Source organism: Lampetra fluviatilis, chromosome 67 (assembly GCF_964198595.1).
Source record: "Lampetra fluviatilis chromosome 67, kcLamFluv1.1, whole genome shotgun sequence".
In the NCBI taxonomy this organism is placed as follows: Eukaryota; Metazoa; Chordata; class Hyperoartia; order Petromyzontiformes; family Petromyzontidae; genus Lampetra; species Lampetra fluviatilis.
Genome location: NC_136341.1, coordinates 1,983,034 through 2,006,423, shown reverse-complemented (window position 1 = coordinate 2,006,423; position 23,390 = coordinate 1,983,034). Strand labels below are relative to the sequence as shown.

General features: G+C 54.7%; 1 long non-coding RNA gene across 1 annotated transcript in view; it reads left to right on the top strand.

The window, feature by feature from the left end:
* Positions 1-23,049, top strand: part of LOC144952369 (uncharacterized) — a 144,103-nt gene extending 121,054 nt beyond the window's left edge. Inside the window, exon 3 of the long non-coding RNA XR_013640620.1 lies at positions 22,970-23,049. This is a non-coding gene — a long non-coding RNA (uncharacterized LOC144952369). The remainder of the gene's footprint in view (positions 1-22,969) is intronic.
* Positions 23,050-23,390: the final 341 nt, after the last annotated feature.

Here is a 23,390-nt window from a genome sequence, read left to right as displayed (position 1 = left end):
AGCAGCAGCAGCAGCAGCAGCAGCAGCAGCAGCAGCAGCAGCAGCAGCAGCAGCAGCAGCAGCAGCAGCAGCAGCAGCAGCAGCAGCAGCAGCAGCAGCAGCAGCAGCAGCAGCAGCAGCAGCAGCAGCAGCAGCAGCAGCAGCAGCAGCAGCAGCAGCAGCAGCAGCAGCAGCAGCAGCAGCAGCAGCAGCAGCAGCAGCAGCAGCAGCAGCAGCAGCAGCAGCAGCAGCAGCAGCAGCAGCAGCAGCAGCAGCAGCAGCAGCAGCAGCAGCAGCAGCAGCAGCAGCAGCAGCAGCAGCAGCAGCAGCAGCAGCAGCAGCAGCAGCAGCAGCAGCAGCAGCAGCAGCAGCAGCAGCAGCAGCAGCAGCAGCAGCAGCAGCAGCAGCAGCAGCAGCAGCAGCAGCAGCAGCAGCAGCAGCAGCAGCAGCAGCAGCAGCAGCAGCAGCAGCAGCAGCAGCAGCAGCAGCAGCAGCAGCAGCAGCAGCAGCAGCAGCAGCAGCAGCAGCAGCAGCAGCAGCAGCAGCAGCAGCAGCAGCAGCAGCAGCAGCAGCAGCAGCAGCAGCAGCAGCAGCAGCAGCAGCAGCAGCAGCAGCAGCAGCAGCAGCAGCAGCAGCAGCAGCAGCAGCAGCAGCAGCAGCAGCAGCAGCAGCAGCAGCAGCAGCAGCAGCAGCAGCAGCAGCAGCAGCAGCAGCAGCAGCAGCAGCAGCAGCAGCAGCAGCAGCAGCAGCAGCAGCAGCAGCAGCAGCAGCAGCAGCAGCAGCAGCAGCAGCAGCAGCAGCAGCAGCAGCAGCAGCAGCAGCAGCAGCAGCAGCAGCAGCAGCAGCAGCAGCAGCAGCAGCAGCAGCAGCAGCAGCAGCAGCAGCAGCAGCAGCAGCAGCAGCAGCAGCAGCAGCAGCAGCAGCAGCAGCAGCAGCAGCAGCAGCAGCAGCAGCAGCAGCAGCAGCAGCAGCAGCAGCAGCAGCAGCAGCAGCAGCAGCAGCAGCAGCAGCAGCAGCAGCAGCAGCAGCAGCAGCAGCAGCAGCAGCAGCAGCAGCAGCAGCAGCAGCAGCAGCAGCAGCAGCAGCAGCAGCAGCAGCAGCAGCAGCAGCAGCAGCAGCAGCAGCAGCAGCAGCAGCAGCAGCAGCAGCAGCAGCAGCAGCAGCAGCAGCAGCAGCAGCAGCAGCAGCAGCAGCAGCAGCAGCAGCAGCAGCAGCAGCAGCAGCAGCAGCAGCAGCAGCAGCAGCAGCAGCAGCAGCAGCAGCAGCAGCAGCAGCAGCAGCAGCAGCAGCAGCAGCAGCAGCAGCAGCAGCAGCAGCAGCAGCAGCAGCAGCAGCAGCAGCAGCAGCAGCAGCAGCAGCAGCAGCAGCAGCAGCAGCAGCAGCAGCAGCAGCAGCAGCAGCAGCAGCAGCAGCAGCAGCAGCAGCAGCAGCAGCAGCAGCAGCAGCAGCAGCAGCAGCAGCAGCAGCAGCAGCAGCAGCAGCAGCAGCAGCAGCAGCAGCAGCAGCAGCAGCAGCAGCAGCAGCAGCAGCAGCAGCAGCAGCAGCAGCAGCAGCAGCAGCAGCAGCAGCAGCAGCAGCAGCAGCAGCAGCAGCAGCAGCAGCAGCAGCAGCAGCAGCAGCAGCAGCAGCAGCAGCAGCAGCAGCAGCAGCAGCAGCAGCAGCAGCAGCAGCAGCAGCAGCAGCAGCAGCAGCAGCAGCAGCAGCAGCAGCAGCAGCAGCAGCAGCAGCAGCAGCAGCAGCAGCAGCAGCAGCAGCAGCAGCAGCAGCAGCAGCAGCAGCAGCAGCAGCAGCAGCAGCAGCAGCAGCAGCAGCAGCAGCAGCAGCAGCAGCAGCAGCAGCAGCAGCAGCAGCAGCAGCAGCAGCAGCAGCAGCAGCAGCAGCAGCAGCAGCAGCAGCAGCAGCAGCAGCAGCAGCAGCAGCAGCAGCAGCAGCAGCAGCAGCAGCAGCAGCAGCAGCAGCAGCAGCAGCAGCAGCAGCAGCAGCAGCAGCAGCAGCAGCAGCAGCAGCAGCAGCAGCAGCAGCAGCAGCAGCAGCAGCAGCAGCAGCAGCAGCAGCAGCAGCAGCAGCAGCAGCAGCAGCAGCAGCAGCAGCAGCAGCAGCAGCAGCAGCAGCAGCAGCAGCAGCAGCAGCAGCAGCAGCAGCAGCAGCAGCAGCAGCAGCAGCAGCAGCAGCAGCAGCAGCAGCAGCAGCAGCAGCAGCAGCAGCAGCAGCAGCAGCAGCAGCAGCAGCAGCAGCAGCAGCAGCAGCAGCAGCAGCAGCAGCAGCAGCAGCAGCAGCAGCAGCAGCAGCAGCAGCAGCAGCAGCAGCAGCAGCAGCAGCAGCAGCAGCAGCAGCAGCAGCAGCAGCAGCAGCAGCAGCAGCAGCAGCAGCAGCAGCAGCAGCAGCAGCAGCAGCAGCAGCAGCAGCAGCAGCAGCAGCAGCAGCAGCAGCAGCAGCAGCAGCAGCAGCAGCAGCAGCAGCAGCAGCAGCAGCAGCAGCAGCAGCAGCAGCAGCAGCAGCAGCAGCAGCAGCAGCAGCAGCAGCAGCAGCAGCAGCAGCAGCAGCAGCAGCAGCAGCAGCAGCAGCAGCAGCAGCAGCAGCAGCAGCAGCAGCAGCAGCAGCAGCAGCAGCAGCAGCAGCAGCAGCAGCAGCAGCAGCAGCAGCAGCAGCAGCAGCAGCAGCAGCAGCAGCAGCAGCAGCAGCAGCAGCAGCAGCAGCAGCAGCAGCAGCAGCAGCAGCAGCAGCAGCAGCAGCAGCAGCAGCAGCAGCAGCAGCAGCAGCAGCAGCAGCAGCAGCAGCAGCAGCAGCAGCAGCAGCAGCAGCAGCAGCAGCAGCAGCAGCAGCAGCAGCAGCAGCAGCAGCAGCAGCAGCAGCAGCAGCAGCAGCAGCAGCAGCAGCAGCAGCAGCAGCAGCAGCAGCAGCAGCAGCAGCAGCAGCAGCAGCAGCAGCAGCAGCAGCAGCAGCAGCAGCAGCAGCAGCAGCAGCAGCAGCAGCAGCAGCAGCAGCAGCAGCAGCAGCAGCAGCAGCAGCAGCAGCAGCAGCAGCAGCAGCAGCAGCAGCAGCAGCAGCAGCAGCAGCAGCAGCAGCAGCAGCAGCAGCAGCAGCAGCAGCAGCAGCAGCAGCAGCAGCAGCAGCAGCAGCAGCAGCAGCAGCAGCAGCAGCAGCAGCAGCAGCAGCAGCAGCAGCAGCAGCAGCAGCAGCAGCAGCAGCAGCAGCAGCAGCAGCAGCAGCAGCAGCAGCAGCAGCAGCAGCAGCAGCAGCAGCAGCAGCAGCAGCAGCAGCAGCAGCAGCAGCAGCAGCAGCAGCAGCAGCAGCAGCAGCAGCAGCAGCAGCAGCAGCAGCAGCAGCAGCAGCAGCAGCAGCAGCAGCAGCAGCAGCAGCAGCAGCAGCAGCAGCAGCAGCAGCAGCAGCAGCAGGCGGTTGCTGTCACAGCTGGTAAGGGCTCGGCAATGTTGCGACCGCGTGCCGTGGTGGGTGGAAGAGAAACAGCAGCGGTAGCAACAACAACAGCAGCAGTAGTAACAGCATCATTATCAGCAGAAACAGCAGCCAAGTAGCCTCTAGCAGGGCTGTAGGGGCATGTGTAGTAGCAGTAGAGAAACAGCAGCAGTAGCAATAACAGCAGCAGTAGTAACAGCATCATTATCATTAGAAACAGCAGCCAAGTAGCCTCTAGCAGGGCTGTAGGGGCATGTGTAGTAGCAGTAGAGAAACAGCAGCAGTAGCAATAACAAGAGCAGCAGCAGTAGTAACAGCATCATTATCAGCAGAAACAGCAGCCAGTAGCCTCTAGCAGGGCTGTAGGGGCATGTGTAGTAGCAGTAGAGCTACAGCAGCAGTAGCAATAACAGCAGCAGTAGTAACAGCATCATTCTCAGCAGAAACAGCAGCCTGTAGCCTCTAGCAGGGCTGTAGGGGCATGTGTAGTAGCAGTAGAAATACAGCAGCAGTAGCAATAACAGCAGTAGTAACAGCATCATTATCAGCAGAAACAGCAGCCAGTAGCCTCTAGCAGGGCTGTAGGGCATGTGCAGTAGCAGTCGACATACAGCAGCGGTAGCAATAGCAACAGCAGCATTAGCTAGACAGCATTCATAGCAGCAGCAGCAATAACAGCAGCAGCATTAGCTAGACAGCATTCATAGCAGTAGCAGCAATAGCAACAGCAGCATTAGCTAGACAGCATTCATAGCAGTAGCAGCAATAGCAACAGCAGCATTAGCTAGGCAGCATTCATAGCAGCAGCAGCAATAGCAACAGCAGCATTAGCTAGACAGCATTCATAGCAGCAGCAGCAATAACAACAGCAGCATTAGCTAGACAGCATTGATATCAGCAGCAGTCATAACAACAGCAACTTTAGCTAGACAGCATTCATAGCAGCAGCAGCAATAACAGCAGCAGCATTAGCTAGACAGCATTCATAGCAGCAGCAGCAATAACAACAGCAGCATTAGCTAGACAGCATTCATAGCAGCAGCAGCAATAGCAACAGCAGCATTAGCTAGACAGCATTCATAGCAGCAGCAGCAATAACAGCAGCAGCATTAGCTAGACAGCATTCATAGCAGCAGCAGCAATAACAACAGCAGCATTAGCTAGACAGCATTCATAGCAGCAGCAGCAATAACAACAGCAGCATTAGCTAGAATTCTAGAATCTAGAATTCATTTATTAGGTATAGCCCTGTGAGCCATTCGGCTCTTGAATCGGGTGCAACCGCAACAAACAAAAAACATGAACAAGAAAACATCTTAAAGTGAATATGTGACTAAGTGCAAACAGAAATTCCAAAAAAAGACAGCAAAAAATTGCAGAAAAAAACACCGTACACCAACGCTGTGTGCAAACATACCAGTGGGATGCAAGTCAAACAACAACCACAAGACAACTTAGATTAAGGCCATCAGTCTAACTCCGTACTACAACAAACAAACATGGCCAAACCAGTAAACTTTTCGAAATCACCAAAATAAAGCAATGAAACAGTGATCATAGGAACTGTGACGGAATCCGTCTGTAGGACGACCATTAAATTCGCCGACCCGCAAAGCGGTGCTTGTGATGCATTGACCACTGAGGGTTGATGAGCGGAGTCGGCTCCCCAAAGCAGGATTTTTGAAGTCGTGACCTCTCCGCGGTGAACCGCTTCGCTGTCGTCTGCCCAGTCGAGGGGGCACGTGGCCCGTCACAGTTTCAGTAAAAGGCGAATTCATAACAATGGCGAAACGCCGAGTTGGCCGCGTTATATGCGTTGCCGTCTCCCCGCGCGTTGCGAGTTCTGTGGTGCCTTGCGTGTGCCTTTCGTGAGCGCCGCGGGTGTACAACTGATAAGTCGTCTCGGTTCGTGAACCGAAGCGTAAATCCTGTGCCCTCTGACAGATATCCTTTTACACTCCAGAATAGAGGGGGGAGGGGGTCTTGCTTGAGATCGCGTAAATATAAATGTGTCGTTAAACCCCCCACAGCCAATTAGTAAGATTTGTCATGGAAACAAAATTCGTTGCTAGTTCAGAACCCCGGTGTTGGAGAGCAAACCCATAACATTTGCAATTCGAGTACGTTTCGCCAGTAATTACCACTCGCATCATGATGCGAGTGGTAATTAACGACACATTCATATTACCGCGATTTAACCCATGAAAACCTCTATTTTGGATATTGGCCGCGAAAGCCTCCGTGTTGTACCCTTCTCGTCACCTCAGCAGATAGAGCGTGGCACAAGCGGTGTGCTCCCCTTCACGAAGTGCTAGACAGCATTCATAGCAGCAGCAGCAATAACAGCAGCATTAGCTAGACAGCATTCATAGCAGCAGCAGCAATAGCAACAGCAGCATTAGCTCGACAGCATTCATAGCAGCAGCAGCAATAGCAACAGCAGCATTAGCTAGACAGCATTCATAGCAGCAGCAGTCATAACAGCAGCAGCATTAGCTAGACAGCATTCATAGCAGCAGCAGCAATAGCAACAGCAGCATTAGCTAGACAGCATTCATAGCAGCAGCAGCAATAGCAACAGCAGCATTAGCTAGACAGCATTCATAGCAGCAGCAGTCATAACAACAGCAGCATTAGCTAGACAGCATTCATAGCAGCAGCAGCGATAGCAACAGCAGCATTAGCTAGACAGCATTCATAGCAGCAGCAGCAATAACAGCAGCAGCATTAGCTAGACAGCATTCATAGCAGTAGCAGCAATAGCAACAGCAGCATTAGCTAGACAGCATTCATAGCAGTAGCAGCAATAGCAACAGCAGCATTAGCTAGGCAGCATTCATAGCAGCAGCAGCAATAGCAACAGCAGCATTAGCTAGACAGCATTCATAGCAGCAGCAGCAATAACAACAGCAGCATTAGCTAGACAGCATTGATATCAGCAGCAGTCATAACAACAGCAACTTTAGCTAGACAGCATTCATAGCAGCAGCAGCAATAACAGCAGCAGCATTAGCTAGACAGCATTCATAGCAGCAGCAGCAATAACAACAGCAGCATTAGCTAGACAGCATTCATAGCAGCAGCAGCAATAGCAACAGCAGCATTAGCTAGACAGCATTCATAGCAGCAGCAGCAATAACAGCAGCAGCATTAGCTAGACAGCATTCATAGCAGCAGCAGCAATAACAACAGCAGCATTAGCTAGACAGCATTCATAGCAGCAGCAGCAGCAATAACAACAGCAGCATTAGCTAGACAGCATTCATAGCAGCAGCAGCAATAACAGCAGCATTAGCTAGACAGCATTCATAGCAGCAGCAGCAATAGCAACAGCAGCATTAGCTCGACAGCATTCATAGCAGCAGCAGCAATAGCAACAGCAGCATTAGCTAGACAGCATTCATAGCAGCAGCAGTCATAACAGCAGCAGCATTAGCTAGACAGCATTCATAGCAGCAGCAGCAATAGCAACAGCAGCATTAGCTAGACAGCATTCATAGCAGCAGCAGCAATAGCAACAGCAGCATTAGCTAGACAGCATTCATAGCAGCAGCAGTCATAACAACAGCAGCATTAGCTAGACAGCATTCATAGCAGCAGCAGCGATAGCAACAGCAGCATTAGCTAGACAGCATTCATAGCAGCAGCAGCAATAACAGCAGCAGCATTAGCTAGACAGCATTCATAGCAGCAGCAGCGATAACAACAGCAACATTAGCTAGACAGCATTCATAGCAGCAGCAGCGATAACAACAGCAGCATTAGCTAGACAGCATTCATAGCAGCAGCAATAACAGCAGCAGCATTAGCTAGACAGCATTCATAGCAGCAGCAGCAATAACAACAGCAGCATTAGCTAGACAGCATTCATAGCAGCAGCAGCAGCAATAACAACAGCAGCATTAGCTAGACAGCATTCATAGCAGCAGCAGCAATAGCAGCAGCAGCATTAGCTAGACAGCATTCATAGCAGCAGCAGCAATAACAGCAGCAGCATTAGCTAGACAGCATTCATAGCAGCAGCAGCAATAACAACAGCAGCATTAGCTAGACAGCATTCATAGCAGCAGCAGCAGCAATAGCAACAGCAGCATTAGCTAGACAGCATTCATAGCAGCAGCAGCAATAGCAACAGCAGCATTAGCTAGACAGCATTCATAGCAGCAGCAGCAATAGCAACAGCAGCATTAGCTAGACAGCATTCATAGCAGCAGCAGCAATAGCAACAGCAGCATTAGCTCGGCAGCATTCATAGCAGCAGCAGCAATAGCAACAGCAGCATTAGCTAGACAGCATTCATAGCAGCAGCAGCAGCAATAACAACAGCAGCATTAGCTAGACAGCATTCATAGCAGCAGCAGCAGCAATAACAACAGCAGCATTAGCTAGACAGCATTCATAGCAGCAGCAGCAGCAGCAATAACAACAGCAGCATTAGCTAGACAGCATTCATAGCAGCAGCAGCAATAACAACAGCAGCATTAGCTCGGCAGCATTCATAGCAGCAGCAGTAGCAGCAGTGTCACACTGCAGTTGCTGTCACAGCTGATAAGGGCTCGGCAATGTTGTGACCGCGTGCCGTTAGACATACAGCAGTAGAGACAGCATCGTTAGCAGCAGAGGCAGCAGCAGCAGCAGTAGCAGCAGCAGTGCCATGCAGCGGGATGGGGGCCACGCTGGGTTTGCGATCGCATGCCCTGCTGGGCAGGAACAAATGAGGGCCGTGGATTCTCAGAACCAGCCCCCCTGGCCGTGTTTCCCTCACGAAGACAAAGATCTCTCCTCCTCCCCCCCCCCCAACTACCCCGTATAGCCTCTAGCAACAGACAGCAGCAGTAGCAGCAGTAGCAGTACACGCGCAACGTGAGTGTAACGGTGCGTATGGGCCGCTTACTAAAGCCGTAGAGACTCCTGGAGACCCATAGTGAAGACAAATATGCCCCGTGTAGCCTCTAACAGGCTGTAGGGGCAAGTGCTGTTAGCGAGTAGCAGTAGCACCTGCGAAGGTAGACACAGACAAAGATCCCCCGTGTAGCCTCTGACAGACTGTAGTGGCAAGTGCTGTTAGCGAGCACCTATGAAGGCTACCGGCACTGTGGCACACGAGGGGGTGGGTGGCCAGCACCACGCCGCACCACCTTTGTCTCCCCAGTGGCGATGTTTACACACAGCACCGGGTTACTCATTTGAGGCCGAGGTGACCTAGGGGAGGCCCAGGACCGGTTCATATAATGGCTGCCACTGGTGTTGAGTGGCAGTGTTGAGTCTATGGTGCAGTGCTGAGTCTATGGTGCAGTGTTGAGTCTATGGTGCAGTGTTGAGTCTATGGTGCAGTGCTGAGTCTATGGTGCAGTGTTGAGTCTATGGTGCAGTGCTGAGTCTATGGGCAGTGTTGAGTCTATGGTGCAGTGTTGAGTCTATGGTGCAGTGCTGAGTCTATGGTGCAGTGTTGAGTCTATGGTGCAGTGCTGAGTCTATGGTGCAGTGTTGAGTCTATGGTGCAGTGTTGAGTCTATGGTGCAGTGTTGAGTCTGTGGTGCAGTGTTGAGTCTATGGTGCAGTGCTGAGTCTATGGTGCAGTGTTGAGTCTATGGTGCAGTGTTGAGTCTATGGTGCAGTGCTGAGTCTATGGTGCAGTGTTGAGTCTATGGTGCAGTGCTGAGTCTATGAGTGGCAGTGCTGAGTCTATGGTGCAGTGTTGTATGTATGTTGAACTTCTTTCGCACCGTACGTAGCCAACTGCGCTAATCGGAGTGCGCAGGGAGAAGGGGGGGCGGGGAGAAGGCGACGAAAACCGCGGTGCGCGTCGTTCCAGATGTTGGCCAAAATGAGCAGGCAGTCTGCAGCGCTTCCCGATGTTTTACGGTGACAACTGCTCCAATAAATGTTTAATCGGCTGCACCGGCGGGGTGCTTTGAATGCCGACGAGAATTAGCGGGCGGAGAGTGAGAGAGTGAGAGGGGACGCTACGGTCGCTAGGAGATGTTGACTACCTCGCCCGGTCTACAGGAGGTCGTGGGTTCGATCCCGACCCTGACGATGCCTGCTGCTGTATATTTGGAGTCTGTGTCTCTCTCTCTCTCATCATCATCACAGTGGCTAGGAGATGTTAACTACCTCGCCTGGTCTACAGGAGGTCGTGGGTTCGATCCCGACCCTGACGATGCCTGCTGCTGTATATTTGGAGTCTGCGTCTCTCTCATCATCATCACGGTGGCTAGGAGATGTTAACTACCTCGCCTTGTCTACAGGAGGTCGTGGGTTCGATCCCGACCCTGGGACGATGCCAACTGCTGCTGTATATTTGGAGTCTGCGTCTCTCTCATCATCATCACGGTAGCTAGGAGATGTTAACTACCTCGCCTGGTGTACAGGAGGTCGTGGGTTCGAACCCGGACAATGCCTGCTGCTGCTGTATATTTGGAGTCTGCATCTCTCTCTCTCATCATCATCATCATCACGGTGGCTAGGAGATGTTAACTACCTCACCTGGTCTACAGGAGGTCGTGGGTTCGATCCCGACCCTGACGCCTGCTGCTGCTGCTGCTGTATATTTGGAGTCTGCGTCTCTCTCACACTCTCTCTCTCTCTGTGCTTGCGTGGATTTTTCTCCCTCTCCCGCGGTTTTTCCCCTCTAACATTCAGGATCAACGTCACCGCCACGCGTGCGGAGGGTAATTTGGCTCCCGCACAGACATTTCCACACGACGCTGATGAAGATATCAGCCACTTTATTGAGCCGTCATTCGTGGTAGCCACGGTGGCTCATGAAAAATATCGACATCGCTCAGTCGGGGGGGCCTTTAGGGACCATCCATTTAGTACGTACGCGGAAATCTGTCAAAACTTGACCCCCTTCTTGTACGCACGCGCACTTTTTACCCCCCCCACTCACCTGAAGCCTATAGAACAGCCGATATTTAATCCACGCAGTAACGATCAAGGATTAATAATATTAACGTGTTTAAGCAAACGGATAGTCTACGGCCGGACTATCAAACTCATTTGAAGGCCAATGTAGACAAATAACACAGGTCAACACACTTTTTCTGGCATAACGTATTCCAACGGTTTTAATGTAATTTTGGGGGGTGCTGATTCCAAATGTGGCATCAGTTTTTGTCTATCACATCGGGTTTTAGAGATATCAAATTTTGCATTTTCAATAAAAACTGCAGAAGAAAAATATTGAATAGATGTGGATATCTACATAAAATTATATTATAAACACACCATCCTAAAAATACAGCACCGTACTTTAACACTAAAGCAGTCACTGACTCGCAACAACTTGCAATCATAAGTGACAGAGTTAATTTCGGGTAAAATCAATGAAAATGGGGTGTATGCCGATAGCATAAAAATGAGATGTGACGGAGCAAATCTGAGATCAGATTTGGAATCGGCACCCTGCAATTAGTCTAGAACAGCTGCAAAAGTCCAGGCCAGAATTTTTGTTGTTGTTGACCAGTGTTATTATCGAGGTTCCACCCCCCCCGCCCCCCCCCCCCCCATTTCCTATGCGTACATAACATTGTCAGTAGCCCCCCCTTCCTCCCCCCCATACGCAAGCGAACACATTTGGATGTTAACCCTCCTTTCCATGCGTATGCAATAAATGGATGGCCCCTTACACCTGCTAAAATAGAAATACAATGTTATTTGTATGCTTGGTTCTTTCGGTAAAGTCACGTTAGAAAGGAAATAATAAAATAATAAAAAATAAAACTATAACATTCTCACGGCGTTTCGATTGCAACACAAGCAATCGTCATCAGATGTGAAAACCACAGCAAGACAATTTTAAAAAAATGGCGTTTTTTTCTTAACGTCAGCACCATATCACTCCATCTCTTCTCTAGCCCATGCCGCGCCCATTTAGCCCCCCTCTATCCGGCCGAACAAAAGCTGTTGAGGCATGCGGTGGCTGGGCATGCGGGCTACATGACCCAGCCAACGCAGCCTTGCCTGCCAGAGGAGCTCACCGATGGGACTTTGTCCAGATTTTTCAAGGATTTGTGAGCTCCTCACATAATCCAGCCTGCTGGTTAAACCCTGAATGTATTGTAGGCAGGCCAGGCTGAATGTTTGTTAACCGACGAAGATGTTCCTTTAAGGGTGTCCACGTTTCGCAAGCATGGAAAAGGGAGGCCATAACTGTGGCCGAGAAAACGCAAAGTGTCTTGTGGAGCGAGAGACCAGGTAGATTCCACACAGCGTTATGCAGCACATTGAAAGATAATGCCGCTCGACTGATTCGGAATGAGACCTCGGTTGTCAAACCGGAGCCGGTCATGAGCACACTGCCCCAGGTATGGGAAACTCTCCACTCTCTCCACAACCGCCCCATCACCAATTGGGAGTTGTGGGGGTGGAGTTTCTGATGACACAAAATAGCCAGGAAGGTGCTTAGTTTTGGTGGGGGTGATGGTAAGGCCACAACTCTTAATAGCGCCTCCACCTCCTCTGATTCAACAGCAATCACCAGATCATGGGCATACATAACATGGTTGACAAAGAGGGAGCCATTCCTTGACCGCACCCAGGCAACGATCAGCCTCCCATTGTATCTGTACCAGATGGAGATTCCTCCGGCACAGCCATCGAAGGTTTTACAAACCATGTGGTCGAAAAATATGTTAAATAATGTGGGAGCCAGAGGTCATCCCTGTCGCACCCCAAGGTGAACAGAGAATAGCTTTGACTCCTGGCTACGTAGTTTTACCCTGGCCTGCCCACCATCATGAAGGTCCTTGATGATCGTGAGCAGAGGGTCAGGGACTCTGAAAGCACGAAGAACAACCCAGAGCCCAGGCCTACTGATGGTGGCATAGGCCTTGACCAAGTCAATAATGCAGAGATGGAGGTCCTGTTGGAATTCCCTACACCTCTGCTGTAGCAGACGGACAGAAAATATGGCATCTGTGCAGGACCGCCCTTTCCCGGCACACTGAGGAGTGAGATGCCCCTGTAGTTGTTGCAGTCTGTGCAGTCCCCCTTCTTAAAGAGTGGGACCACCAGGGCATCCTTTCAGTTCTGCGGAACCCGTCCAGTGGTCCAGACTGTTGTTATGATGTCATGTAGGGCAGTCTGTGCACAAACGCCACCCTCCGTCAGCATGTCGCCTGGGAGATAATCTCTGCCCGGTGCCTTTCCTGGTCTCAGACTCTGGATCGCCTTCAGTACTTCCTCAACAGATGGCACCTCAGCCAGCCACTCACAGGGGGTCATCTCCACTTTGCCCCATGATGTTTTCCAGGCTGAGGGATTTCACCTCCCCTAAGACCTCCCAAAAATGCTCAGAAAATCTGCAAACCTGTTCTTAGGGGTTGGAGATCGGATCACCGTTCTTTCCCCTAATCATGGTGTCAGTTGTGGCGCTGCAAGTAATTTTTTGATGGGGTTAGAGTCATTTGTGATCGCGGGCTACTGAGGCAGACTCCATTTCCTCACCAACCCTCGACCATCATGCATCCTTGCAGCACATCGCGAAGGCTGCGGTAAGCCTCCTCATTCTCTGACGTGGGATGCTGTAGACGATGAGAGTGGGCCTGTCGCTTTTTCTCAGCTAGCCTGAATACATCCTCTGTCAGCCAAGGTGTCTGGGGAGGTTTGGACCGTGTACCCAAAGCAGCTATTGCAGCTGCATGAGCCACAGTTCTAAACCTCGCCCATTTCCCCTCGACATCAGGAGGAGTGGGGGACGATGCCAACCCCAGCCGCAAGCGATGATTAAATTCTCGCTTGCAACTTCCATCAGCTAGCTGAGGTCAGTCCACTGTGGGTTTGAATGGGGTCCTGGATGTACAGTGGAAGAATGGCAGGCGCATCTTACAGATGACAAGCCGATGGTCAGTGGGCAGATCAGCTCCACGGTAGGTCCTGGTGTCAAGGACATGGGCTCGCATCCACTGTTCCGTCACTATGTAGTCCAGCAGATGTTCTTGCTTGGACCCGGCATGCATCCACGATGTTGTGTGGATGCGCCGATGCCGGAACAGCGTGTTGGTAATTACAAGCCCATGGGCTGCACAAAAGTCTAGCAGCCTCCTACCGTTGTTATTGAGCTGATCTGGCCCATGCCTTCCAATCACTCCAGACCAGGTGCCAGCATCATGACCAACTCGCAACATGACTCTATCTTGAGGGGCAACTTTAGTTAGCACCTGTGACAGGTGGTGGTTGGTGGTGGTTGGTGGTTGGTGGTGATTGTGGTTGGTGGTGGTGGTGGTGGTGCTGCTGCTGCTGCTGATGGTAGCCTGGCAGGGTGCTACAGAGAGAGACACCGCAGACGCTGCGAGAGCCCTCGGGCCAAACGCGGCATCACCGTAGCGGGGATGATGATGATGATGTGTGTGCGCGTGTGTGTGCGTGTGTGTGCGTGCGCGTGTGTGTGTGCGTGTGTGCGTGTGTGTGCGCGTGTGCGCGTGTGTGCGCGTGTGTGTGTGCGTGTGTGCATGTGTGTGCGTGTGTGCGCGTGTGTGTGTACGAGCGTGTGTGTGTGCGTGTGTGTGCGTGTGTGCATGTGTGTGCGCGTGTGTGTGTGCGTGTGTGCATGTGTGTGCCTGTGTGCGCGTGTGTGTGTACGAGCGTGTGTGTGTGTGTGTGTGCGTGTATGTGCGTGCGCGTGTGTGTGTGCGTGTGTGCGTGTATGTGCGTGTGTGCGCGTGTGTGCGCGTGTGTGCGCGTGTGCGTGTGTGTGCCTGTGTGTTAGTGATGAGCGCTACGCTGCGCTACAAACCCGGAGACCCAAGGTTCGATTCGCCGCTCACGGCCAACGCCGGTGACGAATTATTTAAACCCGGTCCTGGGCCTCCCCTACGTCGACTCGGCCTCAAATGAGTACCTGGTGTACCTGTGTGTAGTAAACATCGCTACTGGGGAGACAAAGGCGGTCGGGCGTGGTGTTGGCTACCCACTCCCTCGTGTGCCACAGTGCCGGTCGCCTTCGTAGGCGCTGCTGCTACTCGCTAACAGCACTTGACCCTGCAGTCTGCTAGAGGCTACACGGGGGATCTTTGTCTTTGTGTGCCAGAGCAGCAGTAAGGGAATTTTTCTCATCTTTTGTTCACTACAAACTATTACTCCTCGCTATGAGCGTTTGCGCTGTGCGCGGGTGTGTGTGTGTGTGTGTACACGCACACACACACGCACACACACACACGCACACACGTGCACACACACACGTGTACACAACAACAACCGCCATTCGCCACTAAGTGGCGGTGACGTCACCACGACGATTGTGCCAGGCCATGTGCACCTTGAGGCCACGTGAAGTGTCGAACGCTCGCTGCTGGCAGGAGGTCACGGGACAGACCCAGCAGGTGCCATGGGTCGACCGACTGAGATGACCGGCAGATGCACTACCAGCTGTACCCCCCTACTGTGCCAGGCTAGGTGCAGTAGGAGGTCACGGGTCGACCGACTGAGATGACCGGTAGATGCACCACCAGCTGTACCCCCCTACTGTGCCAGGCTAGGTGCAGTAGGAGGTCACGGGACAGACCCAGGTGCTATGGGTTGGCTGACTGAGATGACTGGCAGATGCACCACCAGCTGTACCCCCCCTACTGTGCCAGGCTAGGTGCAGTAGGAGGTCACGGGACAGACCCAGGTGCTATGGGTTGGCTGACTGAGATGACTGGCAGATGCACCACCAGCTGTACCCCTCCTACTGTGCCAGGCTAGGTGCAGTAGGAGGTCACGGGACAGACCCAGCCGGTGCCATGGGTCGACCGACTGAGATGACTGGCAGATGCACCACCAGCTGTACCCCTCCTACTGTGCCAGGCTAGGTGCAGTAGGAGGTCACGGGTCGACCGACTGAGATGACCGGTAGATACACCACCAGCTGTACCCCCCCTACTGTGCCAGGCTAGGTGCAGTAGGAGGTCACGGGACAGATCCAGGTGCTATTGGTTTGGTGACTGAGATGACCGGTAGATGCACCACCAGCTGTACCCCCCCTACTGTGCCAGGCTAGGTGCAGTAGGAGGTCACAGGACAGACCCAGGTGCTATGGGTTGGCTGACTGAGATGACCGGTAGATGCACCACCAGCTGTACCCCCCCTACTGTGCCAGGCTAGGTGCAGTAGGAGGTCACGGGACAGATCCAGGTGCTATGGGTTTGGTGACTGAGATGACTGGTAGATGCACCACCAGCTGTACCCCCCTACTGTGCCAGGCTAGGTGCAGTAGGAGGTCACGGGACAGATCCAGGTGCTATGGGTTTGGTGACTGAGATGACTGGTAGATGCACCACCAGCTGTACCCCCCCTACTGTGCCAGGCTAGGTGCAGGAGGAGGTCACGGGACAGACCCAGCAGGTGCCATGGGTTGACTGGCTGAGATGGCTGGCAGATGCCATCAGCTGTACCTCCCTACTGTGCCAGGCTAGGTGCAGTAGGAGGTCACGGGGCAGACCCAGGTGGTGCCATGGGTCGACTGCTGTGCCAGGCTAGGTGCAGGAGGAGGTCACGGGACAGACCCAGGTGCTATGGGTTGGCTGACTGAGATGACCGGCAGATGCACCACCAGCTGTACCCCCCCTACTGTGCCAGGCTAGGTGCAGGAGGAGGTCACGGGACAGACCCAGGTGGTGCCATGGGTCGACCGACTGAGATGACCGGTAGATGCACCACCAGCTGTACCCCCCCTACTGTGCCAGGCTAGGTGCAGTAGGAGGTCACGGGACAGACCCAGGTGCTATGGGTTGGCTGACTGAGATGACTGGTAGATGCACCACCAGCTGTACCCCCCTACTGTGCCAGGCTAGGTGCAGTAGGAGGTCACGGGACAGACCCAGGTGCCATGGGTCGGCTGACTGAGATGACCGGCAGATGCACCACCAGTTGTACCCCCCTACTGTGCCAGGCTAGGTGTAGGAGGAGGTCACGGGACAGACCCAGGTGCTATGGGTCGACCAACTGAGATGACCGGTAGATGCACCACCAGCTGTACCCCCCCTACTGTGCCAGGTTAGGTGCAGTAGGAGGTCACGGGACAGACCCAGCAGGTGCCATGGGTTGACTGCTGTGCCAGGCTAGGTGCAGTAAGAGGTCACGGGATAGACCCAGGTGCTTTGGGTTGGGTGACTGAGATGCCCGGCAGATGCACCACCAGCTGTACCCAACTCACTTCACACTCAGCGCTACGCTGCGCTACGAACCCGGCGGCCCGAGTTCGATTCCCGCTCACGGCCAAACGCCACTGGTCACGGTTATCTGAACCGGCCCTTGGCATCCTCTAGGTTGACTCGGCCTCAAATGAGTCATCTAGTGCGGTGTGTGGTAAGCCTCGCCACTGGGGAAGACAAAGACTGCCGGGCGTGGTGCTGGCCACCCACCCAGCCCCTCGTGTGCCACAGTGCCGGTAGCCTTCACAGGTGCTGCTGCTGCTACTCGCTAACAGCACTTGACCCAACAGTCTGGTTAAAGCTACACGGGGGGTCTTTGTCTTTGGCACGCACGCACACCCACGCACAAAGACAAAGATCCCCCGTGTAGCCTTGACAGACTGTTGGGGCAAGTGCCGTTAGTGAGCAGCAGCAGCACCTATGAAGGCTACCGGCACTGTGGCACACGAGGGGGTGGGTGGCCAGCACCACGCCCGGCCGCCTTTGTCTCATTTAAGGCTGAGTCGACGTAGGGAAGGCCCAGGACCGGTTTGGATAATCGTCAGCGGTTTTGGCGGCCGTGAGCGGGAATCGAACCTGGGTCGCCGGGTTCGTAGCGCAGCGATAACCATTACACCACCGCACGCACGCACGCACGCACCCACACACACACATGCACACGCACACACACGCACGCCAACGCACGCACGCACACACGCACCCACGCACACATGCACGCACAGACACATCTACACACACGTACCCACGCAAGCACACACACAAGCACACACCAACACGCGCACACCCACGCCAACTCACACATGCACGCACACATGCACGCACACATGCACGCACACATGCACGCACAGACACATCCACACACACGTACCCACACAAGCACACACACAAGCACACACACACAAGCACACATGCACGCACACCCACACACACGCACGCCAACGCACGCACACACAAGCACACACACCCACGCACACACCCACGCCAACACACACCCACGCGCACACCCACGCCAACACACAAGCACACACACACCCACACACGTACCCACGCCCACACACAAGCACACGCCCACGCGCACACCCACGCCAACACACACACACATCCACACACACGTGCCCGCACACAAGCACACGCGCACACCCACGCCAACACACAAGAACACACAAGCACACACATCCACACACGTGCCCACGCACACACCCACGCCAACACGCGCACAACCACGCCAACACACAAGCACACACACATCCACACACACGTACCCACACACAAGCACACACAAGCACACACACACCCACACACGTACCCACACAAACCCACGCCCACGCGCACACCCACGCCAACACACAAGCGCACACACACCCACACACGTACCCACGCCCACACACAAGCACACGCCCACGCGCACACCCACGCCAACACACAAGCGCACACACACCCACACACGTACCCACGCCCACACACAAGCACACGCCCACGCGCACACCCACGCCAACACACACACATCCACACACACGTGCCCGCACACAAGCACACGCCCACGCGCACACCCACGCCAACACACAAGAACACACAAGCACACACAAGCGCACACATCCACACACGTACCCACGCACACACCCACGCCAACACGCGCACACCCATGCCAACACACAAGCACACACACATCCACACACACGTACCCACACACAAGCACACACACACCCACACACGTACCCACACACAAACCCACGCCCACGCGCACACCCACGCCAACACACAAGCGCACACACGTACCCACACACAAGCACACACACACCCACAGACGTACCCACACACACGCCCACGCGCACACCCACGCCAACACACAAGCGCACACACGCCCACACACGTACCCACACACAAACCCACGCCCACGCGCACACCCACGCCAACACACAAGCGCACACACGCACCAACACACAAGCACACACACACCCACACACGTACCCACACACAAACCCACGCGCACACCCACGCCAACACACAAGCGCACACACGCCCACACACGTACCCACACACAAACCCACGCCCACGCGCACACCCACGCCAACACACAAGCGCACACACGCACCAACACACAAGCGCACACACGCACCAACACACAAGCGCACACACGCACCAACACACAAGCACACACACGCACCAACACACAAGCGCACACACGCACCGTGTGATCCGTACTCCCCAGATACTCATTACGATCTATTGGCCTGACTTGTCAATTGATGAAAGATCCATTTGTGACTAACCGCCCCCCCCTTCCCATATATAGATAGAGTTCTGAAGCATGTTTCTATTTAAGATGTTCTTGAGTGGCAAAAGTTAAAGCTGAAAAAAATCTGCCAGTGATTTTAATTAGCCAATTAGTTAATGAGCCACCTCTCTTTAATAATGTTACGTATATATGTTGAACTTCTTTCGCACGGTACCGTGCTAATCGGAGGTGCGGAGTGTTGAGTCTATATGATGAATGTATGTATGGTGCAGTGTTGAGTCTATGGTGCAGTGCTGAGTCTATGGTGCAGTGTTGAGTCTATGGTGCAGTGTTGAGTCTATGGGGCAGTGTTGAGTCTATGGGCAGTGTTGAGTCTATGGTGCAGTGTTGAGTCTATGGGGCAGTGTTGAGTCTATGGTGCAGTGCTGAGTCTATGGTGCGGTGTTGAGTCTATGGGGCAGTGTTGAGTCTATGGTGCAGTGCTGAGTCTATGGTGCAGTGTTGAGTCTATGGGGCAGTGTTGAGTCTATGGTGCAGTGCTGAGTCTATGGTGCAGTGTTGAGTCTATGGGGCAGTGTTGAGTCTATGGGGCAGTGTTGAATCTATGGTGCAAAGTTGAGTCTATGGTGCAGTGTTGAGTCTATGGTGCAGTGTTGAGTCTATGGTGCAGTGTTGAGTCTATGGTGCAGTGTTGAGTCTATGGTGCAGTGATGAGTCTATGGGGCAGTGTTGAATCTATGGTGCAGTGTTGAGTCTATGGTGCAGTGCTGAGTCTATGGTGCAGTGCTGAGTCTATGGTGCAGTGCTGAGTCTATGGTGCAGTGTTGAGTCTATGGGGCAGTGTTGAGTCTATGGTGCAGTGTTGAGTCTATGGTGCAGTGCTGAGTCTATGGTGCAGTGTTGAGTCTATGGGGCAGTGTTGAGTCTATGGGGCAGTGTTGAGTCTATGGTGCAGTGTTGAGTCTATGGTGCAGTGTTGAGTCTATGGGGCAGTGTTGAGTCTATGGTGCAGTGTTGAGTCTATGGTGCAGTGTTGAGTCTATGGTGCAGTGTTGAGTCTATGGGGCAGTGCTGAGTCTATGGTGCGGTGTTGAGTCTATGGGGCAGTGTTGAGTCTATGGTGCAGTGCTGAGTCTATGGTGCAGTGTTGAGTCTATGGTGCAGTGCTGAGTCTATGGTGCAGTGTTGAGTCTATGGGGCAGTGTTGAGTCTATGGGGCAGTGTTGAATCTATGGTGCAGTGTTGAGTCTATGGTGCAGTGTTGAGTCTATGGTGCAGTGTTGAGTCTATGGTGCAGTGTTGAGTCTATGGTGCAGTGTTGAGTCTATGGTGCAGTGATGAGTCTATGGGGCAGTGTTGAATCTATGGTGCAGTGTTGAGTCTATGGTGCAGTGCTGAGTCTATGGTGCAGTGCTGAGTCTATGGTGCAGTGCTGAGTCTATGGTGCAGTGCTGAGTCTATGGTGCAGTGTTGAGTCTATGGGGCAGTGTTGAGTCTATGGTGCAGTGTTGAGTCTATGGTGCAGTGCTGAGTCTATGGTGCAGTGTTGAGTCTATGGGGCAGTGTTGAGTCTATGGGGCAGTGTTGAGTCTATGGTGCAGTGTTGAGTCTATGGTGCAGTGTTGAGTCTATGGGGCAGTGTTGAGTCTATGGTGCAGTGTTGAGTCTATGGTGCAGTGTTGAGTCTATGGTGCAGTGTTGAGTCTATGGGGCAGTGTTGAGTCTATGGTGCAGTGTTGAGTCTATGGTGCAGTGTTGAGTCTATGGTGCAGTGCTGAGTCTATGGGGCAGTGTTGAGTCTATGGTGCAGTGTTGAGTCTATGGTGCAGTGTTGAGTCTATGGGGCAGTGTTGAGTCTATGGTGCAGTGTTGAGTCTATGGTGCAGTGTTGAGTCTATGGTGCAGTGTTGAGTCTATGGTGCAGTGTTGAGTCTATGGTGCAGTGTTGAGTCTATGGTGCAGTGCTGAGTCTATGGTGCAGTGTTGAGTCTATGGGGCAGTGTTGAGTCTATGGGCAGTGTTGAGTCTATGGTGCAGTGTTGAGTCTATGGTGCAGTGTTGAGTCTGTGGTGCAGTGTTGAGTCTATGGTGCAGTGTTGAGTCTATAGTGCAGTGCTGAGTCTATGGTGCAGTGTTGAGTCTATGGTGCAGTGTTGAGTCTATGGTGCAGTGCTGAGTCTATGGTGCAGTGTTGAGTCTGTGGTGCAGTGTTGAGTCTATGGTGCAGTGTTGAGTCTATGGTGCAGTGTTGAGTATATGGTGCAGTGTTGAGTCTATGGTGCAGTGTTGAGTCTATGGTGCAGTGTTGAGTCTATGGTGCAGTGTTGAGTCTATGGTCCAGTGTTGAGTCTATGGTGCAGTGTTGAGTCTATGGTGCAGTGTTGAGTCTATGGTGCAGTGTTGAGTCTATGGTGCAGTGTTGAGTCTATGGTGCAGTGTTGAGTCTATGGTGCAGTGTTGAGTCTATGGTCCAGTGTTGAGTCTATGGTGCAGTGTTGAGTCTATGGTGCAGTGTTGAGTCTATGGTGCAGTGTTGAGTCTATGGTGCAGTGTTGAGTCTATGGTGCAGTGTTGAGTCTATGGTGCAGTGTTGAGTCTATGGTGCAGTGTTTAGTCTATGGTGCAGTGTTGAGTCTATGGTGCAGTGTTGAGTCTATGGTGCAGTGTTGAGTCTATGGTGCAGTGTTGAGTCTATGGTGCAGTGTTGAGTCTATGGTGCAGTGTTGAGTCTATGGTGCAGTGCTGAGTCTATGGTGCAGTGCTGAGTCTATGGTGCAGTGTTGAGTCTATGGTGCAGTGTTGAGTCTGTGGTGCAGTGTTGAGTCTATGGTGCAGTGTTGAGTCTATGGTGCAGTGTTGAGTATATGGTGCAGTGTTGAGTCTATGGTGCAGTGTTGAGTCTATGGTGCAGTGTTGAGTCTATGGTGCAGTGTTGAGTCTATGGTGCAGTGTTGAGTCTATGGTGCAGTGTTGAGTCTATGGTGCAGTGTTGAGTCTATGGTGCAGTGTTGAGTCTATGGTGCAGTGTTGAGTCTATGGTCCAGTGTTGAGTCTATGGTGCAGTGTTGAGTCTATGGTGCAGTGTTGAGTCTATGGTGCAGTGTTGAGTCTATGGTGCAGTGTTGAGTCTATGGTGCAGTGTTGAGTCTATGGTGCAGTGTTGAGTCTATGGTGCAGTGTTGAGTCTATGGTGCAGTGTTGAGTCTATGGTGCAGTGTTGAGTATATGGTGCAGTGTTGAGTCTATGGTGCAGTGTTGAGTCTATGGTGCAGTGTTGAGTCTATGGTGCAGTGTTGAGTCTATGGTGCAGTGTTGAGTCTATGGTGCAGTGTTGAGTCTATGGTGCAGTGTTTAGTCTATGGTGCAGTGTTGAGTCTATGGTGCAGTGTTGAGTCTATGGTGCAGTGTTGAGTCTATGGTGCAGTGTTGAGTCTATGGTGCAGTGTTGAGTCTATGGTGCAGTGTTGAGTATATGGTGCAGTGTTGAGTCTATGGTGCAGTGTTGAGTCTATGGTGCAGTGTTGAGTCTGTGGTGCAGTGTTGAGTCTATGGTGCAGTGTTGAGTCTGTGGTGCAGTGCTGAGTCTGTGGTGCAGTGTTGAGTCTATGGGGCAGTGTTGAGTCTATGGTGCAGTGTTGAGTCTATGGTCCAGTGTTGAGTCTATGGTGCAGTGTTGAGTCTATGGTGCAGTGTTGAGTCTATGGTGCAGTGTTGAGTCTATGGTGCAGTGTTGAGTCTATGGTGCAGTGTTGAGTCTATGGTGCAGTGTTGAGTCTATGGTCCAGTGTTGAGTCTATGGTGCAGTGTTGAGTCTATGGTGCAGTGTTGAGTCTATGGTGCAGTGTTGAGTCTATGGTGCAGTGCTGAGTCTGTGGTGCAGTGTTGAGTCTGTGGTGCAGTGTTTAGTCTATGGTGCAGTGTTGAGTCTATGGTGCAGTGTTGAGTCTATGGTGCAGTGTTGAGTCTATGGTGCAATGTTGAGTCTGTGGTGCAGTGTTGTATGGATGTTGAACTTCTTTCACGCAGTATCTAGCCAACCATGCCATCACCACGACCACTGCCACTACCACCACCACCGTCACCACGACCGTCACCACCGCCACCACCACGCCGCTCGACATGAACGCGAACTCATCTCCCCTCTGGCCTCGCCCCCCCCCCCACTCCTCTTCGTCCGCCCCCCCCAACCCCCCAAAAGGGTTCCGATGAAGCGGGCGGCCAACCGGCCCCCCCCTGGGCCCCCCACGACGGAGGGCGGCGGCCCACGGCGACCGCCCCCCCCGTCGCAGGCCGCCCCTCCACCCCCACCCGACGGCCTCCGAGGCCGACGCCGACCCGGCCCGCCGGACGGTCCGCTGGGCCGCTGCCGAGCTGAGCCTGGGGTCCTCCCTCGGGGCCACCCGCCCCGCCCTGGCGGCCCTGGAGGGGGGCCGGGGGGGGGCACCGGCCGCGGCGCTCCGCTTCCTGGTGAGGCGAGCGGGCGGGGCGGGCGGGGCGGGCGGGGCAGGAGCGGCGAGGGGGAACGTGGAGCTGCAGGCGCGGCTACGCGGCGGGGAGGCCGGTGGGTGGGTGTGTGGGTGGGTGGGTGGTGGGTGAGTGGGTGGGTGTGTGGGTGGGTG